Raw genomic sequence first — 10,335 nt, forward strand, 5'->3', positions numbered from 1 at the left:
TGTTGTTTAGAAGATCTTGGATTCTCGTTTTTCAAGGCGGAGGCTTCAGTATCTTGTTAAGTGAAAGGGTTATGGCCAGGAGGATAATTCTTGGGTTGTTGCCTCTGATGTTCATGCTGACGATTTGGTTCGTGCCTTCCATTTGGCTCATCCTGATCGGCCTGGGGGCTCTGGTGAGGGTTTGGTGACCCCTCCTCAAGGGGGGGTACTGTTGTGAATTCTGTTCTTGGGCTCCCTCCGGTGGTTATAAGTGGTAGCGCTGCTGTCTGTCCTTCACAGCAGTTATCAGGTGTGTCCACTCTGGACTGGGCTATTTAGTCCTCACCCTTTGGTCAGTGCCAGTTGTCCATTGTATTCTGGAGGATTCACATCCCTTCATGGTTTCTCCTGCTTCCTGGTCTTTTCACCAAGATAAGTTCTGCTGGTTTGCAGCCCACATGTTGTGGGCCTCATTGTTCAGTGCATTTCATGTTTTTTCTTGTCCAGCTTAATCTGTGTAAGGATTTATGCAGTCAAGCTGGAATCTCTGGAGAGGCAGATATACCCTCCATATCTTTAGTTACATGTGGAGATTTTTGTATTTTCTGTGGTGGATATTTCCTAGTATTTTAATACTGACCACATAGTTCTCTGTTCTATCTTTCCTATTTAGCTAGATTGGCCTCCTTTGCTAAATCCTGTTTTCAGCCTGTGTATGTTTTTTCCTCTCCTCTCACAGTCAATATTTGTGGGGGGCTGCCTATCCTTTGGGAATTTTCTCTGAGACGAGATAGTTTTCCCTTTTCTATCTATAGGGTTAATTAGTCCTCCGGCTGTGTCGAGGTGTCTAGGATCAGTAGGTACATCCCACGGCTACTTCTAGTTGCGGTGTTAGGTTCAGGGTCCGCGGTCAGTATAGATACCACCTTCTCCAGAGTACATCCAATGCTGCTCCTGGGCCACCAGATCATAACAATTATGGCTGTCATAGCTGTGGCAGTGTCCGGCTGGCTGATGTGAGCGGCAAGCCCTGCGGCATCCGGCGGTGATACAAGGCCCGCGGCTGCGTCCACTGCGGGGTCTGGAAGTGGCAACGAGTCTGCGGCTGCGACCACCGCCTCCGCTCCTCCGGGGTCCGACATGGCCGTTTCTCCCCCCTTGCTAACCTGCCGGGGGTCGGGGTTCCTCTTCCGGAATCGGCACCTCACCGCGTCTTCCCGCTCCATGCTCTTTTTGGCTGTCTCCGCCCACGAAGCTATGGCTCCTCCCCTCGTGTTCCACATGGCGCGGCGATGACGGATTTTGGCGGCAAATAGCAATACACAGTCTTTGTATTAAGTCACAGTTCAAGCACAATTCAGACACTTTTCCAAGGCACACATGACCTGATTCTCAGGCTTAAGTAGATCCTGTTCATGATGCCAAGTTGGAGCGCCCCCAGACGCAGGGCCGCGGGGTACTCGGTACCGGGCCTCTCTGTTCAGTCCTGGGGTTGTCACGGTGGCTAGACCCGGTCCGTGACCCTGCTAAGGGGCGTCCAATGAAAGGTAATGGTGTGTAGTGCAAGGCGCGATGAATGACGAGGACACAGGGTTGCAGTCTCTTTACCTCTTTACTGAAGGCTTCGGGATCCGCAATCCAGAGCACTGCTAACCGAGCTGGCTGAGTCCGGCCGGTCTGAAGGCACATCCAGAGTTCCCTTTGCAGGTGGAAATCAGTGCCTACCTACTAGCGCCTGGGTGTTGTAGTACTTCCCTGCTGAGCACCATGGGATAGTCCTCACAACTGTCATGTATGTTTCTGTTCTTTCTCTCTCCGTCCCCCAGATGATATGGATAGGACGCCCCCGTATGACGGGGTAGGCCTGGAGTTATTTTATAGGGACCCTAGAGACGCCCCTCTCCCACAATTGCCTCCGTTGTCTTCATTAGGTGATTTAGGTGAGACAGCCAACCTATAATTAACTGTCCTGCCGCTGTTTGAAGTAATGCTTAGCGCCCAATACTTCCTCGGCGTTCCGGCCACCGGCTATGCGCCTCAGTAGGATGTTGCCACGATCTCAGGGGCACGACTCCTACTGGTTCTCTCGCCTTTGTGCTATGATCTCGTTTCTCACTTCTCCACAATATACTTCGCTTCGTGTCCTTTCTTAGGATGCCGCTGCAAGGAAGTGCAGGCATGGCTCCGTAACGATCTGTCCCGTTCGCTAGGCCACTGCCAGGATCCCACCCCTGACAGGTCCTCTCCCGAACTCTCCCGGGCTGCTTTCTCCCTAACTTCCTGTCCAACCCCCAGTTTTACCAGAGTGTGAGGAGTGGCCTACTAGATAGAACCCCACCCGGTGGCCGGAGTGTGAAGTGTAGTGTGTGTCTGTGATACCTGGTCAGGTGAACTCCTTTAGTGCAATCAGACGTAACATCACTCCCCTTAGTGGCAGAGCGACATTACTGCAACGACCAGGACTCTGGGGCGCTGCACTGTGCTCCTGGGTGTTAGGGTGAACAGGTGACGTGTAGTCCAACTGTCCTGCCAGTTTCTGCTGTGCCTCGTGGAGTCCAACACAACCTCGGTCTTACGGCTACTGGTATCTGTGCTCTGCAGGGAGATAGCTCAGTCGCAGCTATTCTCCCCAGGTCTCACTCTCCTGTGTTCCGCTCTTCTGCACGCTCTCTACAATGTGTTCTTCTCTCTGTGTTCTCTTTCTCCAGGAGCTGCAGCACCTCTGGCTTCACGGCTCCTTCAGTCCTTCCGACACTCAATGTCTCTCCTCTGTCTGTCTGACAGACTGCTTGACTTTCCCTCCAGACCAGAATATATATATAGGGGAGCCACCCACAAGCTGGATCAGAGCTCCTCCTTCTGGCCTGGGGAGTGAGCATGTTGTATGCTTGTATTTACCTGGTGAAATAGATCTTCCTTCACATCCAAGCGTGACATCACTCTCCCCGTGAGGAAAGCAATGCCACTGTCATGACCAGGACCCTGGGGTGTCACATCTGCGTACTCCACTCTGTCTGCATACTCGTCTCTACTGATTCAAGGTGCTGTCTGCACACTCTTCTCTGCTGATCCTTGCATACCAGCTTTAGTGGTCCTCGCTGTATCATGTATAGTCTGGCTAGTCTAGGACCGCTGGAACAATGCCTTCAGTTGACTCTGCTCACCCTGACAGACTTAGCAACCTTACCACAGCCTATAATCCTTATATGGAATATTTACATTGGTATATATACTATACAATGCACTAAAATGAATCTGTCAACAGGTTTTTTTTTTTTATTTAATCTGAAAGCAGCATGATGTAGGGGCAGAGACCCTGATTCCTGTGATGTGTCACTAACTGGTCTGCTTGGTGTAGTCTTGATAAAATCATCTGCTGCATATCCAGAAGTTCTCTTACTGAACTGTGTATACAGTAATCCCATCCACACCACTGATTGGCAGATTTCTGTGTACATTGTGCATGAGTAGAAAGCTGCCAATCGGGTTGGGGTGGAATTATACAAAGAAGGACATGTACATGGTACAAGACAACTAGTCTAGTGATAATCTGCTGATAAAGACTTACTGATACTGCAAGCCACTGCACGAGAGCTCATTAAGGGGCTTCGGATTATAGAGGCTGGACAGGCCTGTCAATCAAATGCAAGATTCAGGCACTGGACGGGGAATAAAGGTACCTTCACACGAAACGACATCGCTAGCGATCCGTGACGTTGCAGCGTCCTGGCTAGCGATATCGTTTCGTTTGACACGCAGCAGCGATCAGGATCCTGCTGTGATGTCGCTGGTCGCTGAATAAAGTCCAGAACTTTATTTGGTCGTCCGATCGCTGTGTATCGTTGTGTTTGAAAGCAAAAGCAACGATACCAGCGATGTTTTACACTGGTAACCAGGGTAAACATCGGGTTACCAAGCGCAGGGCCGCGCTTAGTAACCCGATGTTTACCCTGGTTACCAGCGTAAAAGTAAAAAAATCAAACAGTACATGCTCACCTGCGCGTCCCTCAGCGTCTGCTTCCTGACACTTACTGAGCGCCGGCCCTAAAGTGAAAGTGAAAGCACAGCGGTGACGTCACCGCTGTGCTGTTAGGGCCGGAGCTCAGTCAGTGTCAGGAAGCAGACGCTGGGGGACGCGCAGGTGAGCATGTACTGTTTGTTTTTTTTACTTTTACGCTGGTAACCAGGGTAAACATCGGGTTACTAAGCGCGGCCCTGCGCTTAGCAACCCGATGTTTACCCTGGTTACCCGGGGACCTCGGCATCGTTGGTCGCTGGAGAGCGGTCTGTGTGACAGCTCTCCAGCGATCAAACAGCGACGCTGCAGCGATCGGCATCATTGTCGCTATCGCTGCAGCGTCGCTTCGTGTGAAGGTACCTTAACCCCTTCCCGACCTTTGACGCCACATAGGCGTCATGAAAGTCGGTGCCAATCCGACCCATGACGCCTATGTGGCGTCATGGAATGATCGCATCCCTGCAGATCGGGTGAAAGGGTTAACTCCTATTTTACCCGATCTGCAGGGAGAGGGGGAGTTGTACTTCAGCCCAGGGGGGGTGGCTTTGCCCCCACGTGGCTACGATCGCTCTGATTGGCTGTTGAAAGTGCAACAGCCAATCAGAGCAATTTGCAATATTTCACCTATGAAAATGGTGAAATATTGCAATCCAGCCATGGCCGATGCTGCAATAGCATCTGCCATGGCTGGAAATCATGTTCTGCCCCCCCCCACCGCCCCCGATCTCCTCCCCAGTCCTCCGTTCTCTCCGGTACCCCCCTCCGTCCCCCTGTCCGCTCCCCCGTGCTCCTGTCCGCTCCCCTGTGCTCCTGTCCGCTCCCCCGGTCCTCCGATCCCCCCCCCCTGTGCTCCGATCCACCCCCCCACCACCCCCTCATACTTACCGAGCCTCCCGAAGTCGGTCCGTCTTCTCCCTGGGCGCCGCCATCTTCCAAAATGGCGGGCGCATGCGCAGTGCGCCCACCGCATCTGCCGGCCGGCAAAGTACATTTTGATCGCTGTGGTAGGTTCTAACACAGCGATCAAAATAAAAAAATAATAAATAAACCCCCCCCCTTTATCACCCCCATAGGTAGGGACAATAATAAAATAAAGAAAATACATATATATTTTTTTTCCACTAGGGTTAGGGTTAGAACTAGGGTTAGAACTAGAACTAGGGGTAGGGTTAGGGTTAGGGGTAGGGTTAGGGTTATGGCATGTGCACACAGTGCGGATTTGGCCGCGGATCCGCAGCGGATCGGCCGCGGATCCGCAGCGGATACACAGCGGATCCGCAGCGGATCGGCCGCGGATCGGCAGCGGATACACAGCGGATCCGCAGCGGATCCGCAGCGGATCGGCAGCGGATCGGCAGCGGATCGGCCGCGGATCGGCAGCGGATACACAGCGGATCGGCAGCGGATCTGCAGTGGATCGGCAGCGGATCGGCCGCGGATCCGCAGCGGATCGGCAGCGGATCGGCCGCGGATCCGCAGCGGATCGGCAGCGGATCGGCCGCGGATCCGCAGCGGATTGGCAGCGGATCCGCAGCGGATTGGCAGCGGATCCGCAGCGGATTGGCCGCGGATCCGCAGCGGATTGGCAGCGGATCCGCAGCGGATCCGCAGCGGATTGGCCGCGGATCTGCAGCGGATTGGCCGCTGCGAATTCGAAGCAGTTTTCCATCAGGTTTACAGTACCATGTACACCTAAGGAAAACCAAATCCGCTGTGCCCATGGTGCGGAAAATTCCATGCAGAAACGCTGCGTTGTATTTTCCGCAGCATGTCAATTCTTTGTGCGGATTCCGCAGCATTTTACACCTGTTCCTCAATAGGAATCCGCAGGTGAAATCCGCACAAAAAAACACTGGAAATCTGCTGTAAATCCGCAGGTAAAACGCAGTGCCTTTTACCTGCAGATTTTTCAAAAATCGTGCGGAAAAATCTCACACGAATCCGCAACGTGGGCACATAGCCTTAGGGTTAGGGTTGGAATTAGAGTTAGGGTTGGAATTAGGGCTAGGGTTTGAAATAGGGTTAAGATTAGGCTTGTGGTTAGGGTTACGGATAGGGTTAGGGGTGTGTTGGGGTTACAGTTGTGGTTAGGGTTGGGATTAGGGTTAGGGTTGGGATTAGGGTTAGGATTAGGATTGGAATTAGGGTTACGGGTGTGTTGGGGTTAGGGTTGTGGTTAGGGGTGTGTTGGGGTTAGGGTTGTGATTAGGGTTATGGCTACAGTTGGGATTAGGGTTAGGGGTGTGTTGGGGTTAGTGTTGAAGTTAGAATTGAGGGGTTTCCACTGTTTAGGCACATCAGGGGTCTCCAAACGCAACATGGCGCCACCATTGATTCCAGCCAATCTTGCGTTCAAAAAGTCAAATGGTGCTCCTGCCCTTCCAAGCCCCGACATGCGCCCAAACAGTGGTTTACCCCCACATTTGGGGTACCAGCGTACTCAGGACAAACTGGGCAACAACTGTTGGGGTCCAATTTCTCCTGTTACCCTTGCAAAAATAAAAAATTACTTGCTAAAACATAATTTTTGAGGAAAGAACAATTATTTTTTATTTTCACGGCTCTGCGTTATAAACTTCTGTGAAGCACTTGGGGGTTGAAAGTGCTCACCACACATCTAGATAAGTTCCTTCGGGGGTCTAGTTTCCAAAATGGGGTCACTTGTGGGGTGTTTCTACTGTTTAGGCACATCAGGGGCTCTGCAAATTCAATGGGACGCCCGCAGACCATTCCATCAAAGTCTGCATTTCAAATGTCACTACTTCCCTTCCGAGCCCTGACGTGCGCCCAAACAGTGGTTTACCCCCACATATGGGGTATCAGCGTACTCACAACAAACTGGGCAACAAATATTGGGGTCCAAATTCTCCTGTTACCCTTGTGAAAATAAAAAATTGCTTGCTAAAACATCTTTTTTGAGGAAAGAAAAATGATTTTTTATTTTCACGGCTCTGCGTTGTAAACTTCTGTGAAGCACTTGGGGGTTGAACGTGCTCACCACACATCTAGATAAGTTCCTTGGGGGGTCTAGATTCCAAAATGGGGTCACTTGTGGGGGGTTTCTACTGTTTAGGCATATCAGGGGCTCTGCAAACGTAACATGATGCCCGCAGACCATTCCATCAAAGTCTGCATTCCAAAACGTCACTACTTCCCTTCCGAGCCCCGGCATGTGCCCAAACAGTGGTTTACCCCCACATATGGGGTATCAGCGTACTCAGGAGAAACTGGACAACAACTTTTGGGGTCCAATTTCTCCTATTACTCTTGCAAAAATAAAAAATTCTGGGCTAAAAAATATTTTTGAGGAAAGGAAACACATTTATTATTTTCACGGCTCTGCGTTATAAACTTCTGTGAAGCACTTGGGGGTTCAAAGTGCTCACCACACATCTAGATAAGTTCCCTTGGGGGTCTAGTTTCCAAAATGGAGTCACTTGTGGGGAGTTCCTACTGTTTAGGCACATCAGGGGCTCTGCAAACGCAACCTGATGCCCGCAGAGCATTCCATCAAAGTCTGCATTTCAAAATGTCACTACTTCCCTTCCGAACCCCGACGTGTGCCAAAACAGTGGTTTACCCCCACATATGGGGTATCAGCGTACTCAGGAGAAACTGGACAACAACTTTTGGGGTCCAATTTCTCATGTTACTTTTGCAAAAATAAAAAATTCTGGGCTAAAAAAATATTTTTGAGGAAAGGAAACACATTTATTATTTTCACGGCTCTGCGTTATAAACTTCTGTGAAGCACTTGGGGGTTCAAAGTGCTCACCACACATCTAGATAAGTTCCCTTGGGGGTCTAGTTTCCAAAATGGAGTCACTTGTGGGGAGTTCCTACTGTTTAGGCACACAGGGGCTCTCCAAACGCGATATGGTGTCCGCTAATGATTGGAGCTAATTTTCCATTCAAAAAGCCAAATGGCGTGCCTTCCCTTCCGAGCCCTGCCGTGCGCCCAAACAGTGGTTTACCCCCACATATTGGGTATCATCGTACTCAGGACAAACTGGACAACAACATTTGGGGTCCAATTTCTCCTATTACCCTTGGGAAAATAAAAAATTCTGGGCTAAAAATCATTTTTGAGGAAAGAAAAATTATTTTTTTATTTTCACGGCTCTGCGTTATAAACTTCTGTGAAGCACCTGGGGGTTATAAGTGCTCACTATGCATCTAGATAAGTTCCTTGAGGGGTCTAGTTTCCAAAATGGGGTCACTTGTAGGGGAGCTCCAATGTTTAGGCACACAGGGGCTCTCCAAACGCGACATGGTGTCCGCTAACGATTGGAGCTAATTTTCCATTCAAAAAGTCAAATGGCACGCCTCCCCTTCCGAGCCTTGCCGTGCACCCAAACAGTGGTTTACCCCCACATATGAGGTATCGGCATACTCAGGAGAAATTGACCAACAAATTTTAGGATCCATTTTATCCTGTTGCCCATGTGAAAATGAAAGAATTGAGGCTAAAAGAAATTTTGTGTGAAAAAAAAGTACTTTTTCATTTTTGCGGATCAATTTGTGAAGCACCTGGGGGTTTAAAGTGCTCACTATGCCACTAGATGAGTTCCTTGGGGGGTCTAGTTTCCAAAATGGGGTCACTTGTGGAGGAGCTCCAATGTTTAGGCACACAGGGGCTTTCCAAACGCGGCATGGTGTCCGCTAACGATGGAGATAATTTTTCATTCAAAAAGTCAAATGGCGCTCCATCCCTTCCGAGCCTTACCATGTGCCCAAACAGTGGTTTACCCCCACATGTGAGGTATTGGTGTACTCAGGAGAAATTGCCCAACAAAATTTAGGATCCATTTTATCCTGTTGCCCATGTAAAAATGAAAAAATTGAGGCTAAAATAATTTTTTTGTGAAAAAAAAGTACTTTTTCATTTTTACGGATCAATTTGTGAAGCACCTGGGGGTTTAAAGTGCTCACTATGCTTCTAGATAAGTTCCTTGGGGGGTCTAGTTTCCAAAATGTGGTCACTTGTGGGGGAGCTCCAATGTTTAGGCACACGGGGGCTCTCCAAACGCGACATGGTGTCCGCTAAAGATTGGAGCCAATTTTTCATTCAAAAAGTCAAATGGCGCTCCTTCCCTTCCGAGCCCTGCCGTGCGCCCAAACAGTGGTTTACCCCCACATATGAGGTATCAGCGTACTCAGGACAAATTGGACAACAACGTTCCTGGTCCAGATTCTCCTTTTACCCTTGGGAAAATAAAAAAATTGTTGCTAAAAGATAATTTTTGTGACTAAAAAGTTAAATGTTCATTTTTTACTTCCATGTTGCTTCTGCTGCTGTGAAACACCTGAAGGGTTAATAAACTTCTTGAATGTGGTTTTGAGCACCTTGAGGGGTGCAGTTTTTAGAATGGTGTCACTTTTGGGTATTTTCAGCCATATAGAACCCTCAAAATGACTTCAAATGTGAGGTGGTCCCTAAAAAAAATGGTTTTGTAAATTTTGTTGTAAAAATGAGAAATCACTGGTCAAATTTTAACCCTTATAACTTCCTAGCAAAAAAAAAAATTGTTTCCAAAATTGTGCTGATGTAAAGTAGACATGTGGGAAACGTTATTTATTAACTATTTTGTGTCACATAACTCTCTGGTTTAACAGAATAAAAATTCAAAATGTGAAAATTGCGAAATTTTCAAATTTTTTGCCAAATTTCCGTTTTTTTCACAAATAAACTCAGAAATTATCGACCTAAATTTACCACTAACATGAAGCCCAATATGTCACGAAAAAACAATCTCAGAATCGCTAGGATCCGTTGAAGCGTTCCTGAGTTATTACCTCATAAAGGGACACTGGTCAGAATTTCAAAAAACGGCAAGGTCATTAAGGCCAAAATAGGCTGGGTCATGAAGGGGTTAAGGAGTGAGCGCCGGAGAGCCGGAAGTGCTTTGATACACCCCAATGCACTTGCAGCTGATTTGCAGAGCATTTCAATACCAGATTTTCCTGCAGTGGCAGAGTGGATTTCTACAAGAAATGTATTGATTTACTCAGGTTAATGGTACATATACAAGCAAGACTTCAATTGAAAGCAGAAATTCCTCATGACATCTTCCCTTTAAATGTCATCATTGCCATCCTAAAGTCACTGAAGTAGACAAATCACAAGGTCTGGATGACATTTGCTACAGAGTTCATCAAGAATCAAGCATTTTGATAGACAGGCCTTTGTTTATAATATTTCAGAATTTTATACGACTGGCAAAAAGTAAATGTGGGGGATAGAGTCTTCTTTTTCCTGTCAGTGCTAGCCCTGCAGCGGGGCCCACCGGAGGATTCACCAATCCCCTGGTGGGCCAGTCCGGGTCTATGTGAGGCCA

The sequence above is a fragment of the Ranitomeya variabilis genome, chromosome 2, assembly GCF_051348905.1.
Source record: "Ranitomeya variabilis isolate aRanVar5 chromosome 2, aRanVar5.hap1, whole genome shotgun sequence".
Taxonomy (NCBI): Eukaryota; Metazoa; Chordata; class Amphibia; order Anura; family Dendrobatidae; genus Ranitomeya; species Ranitomeya variabilis.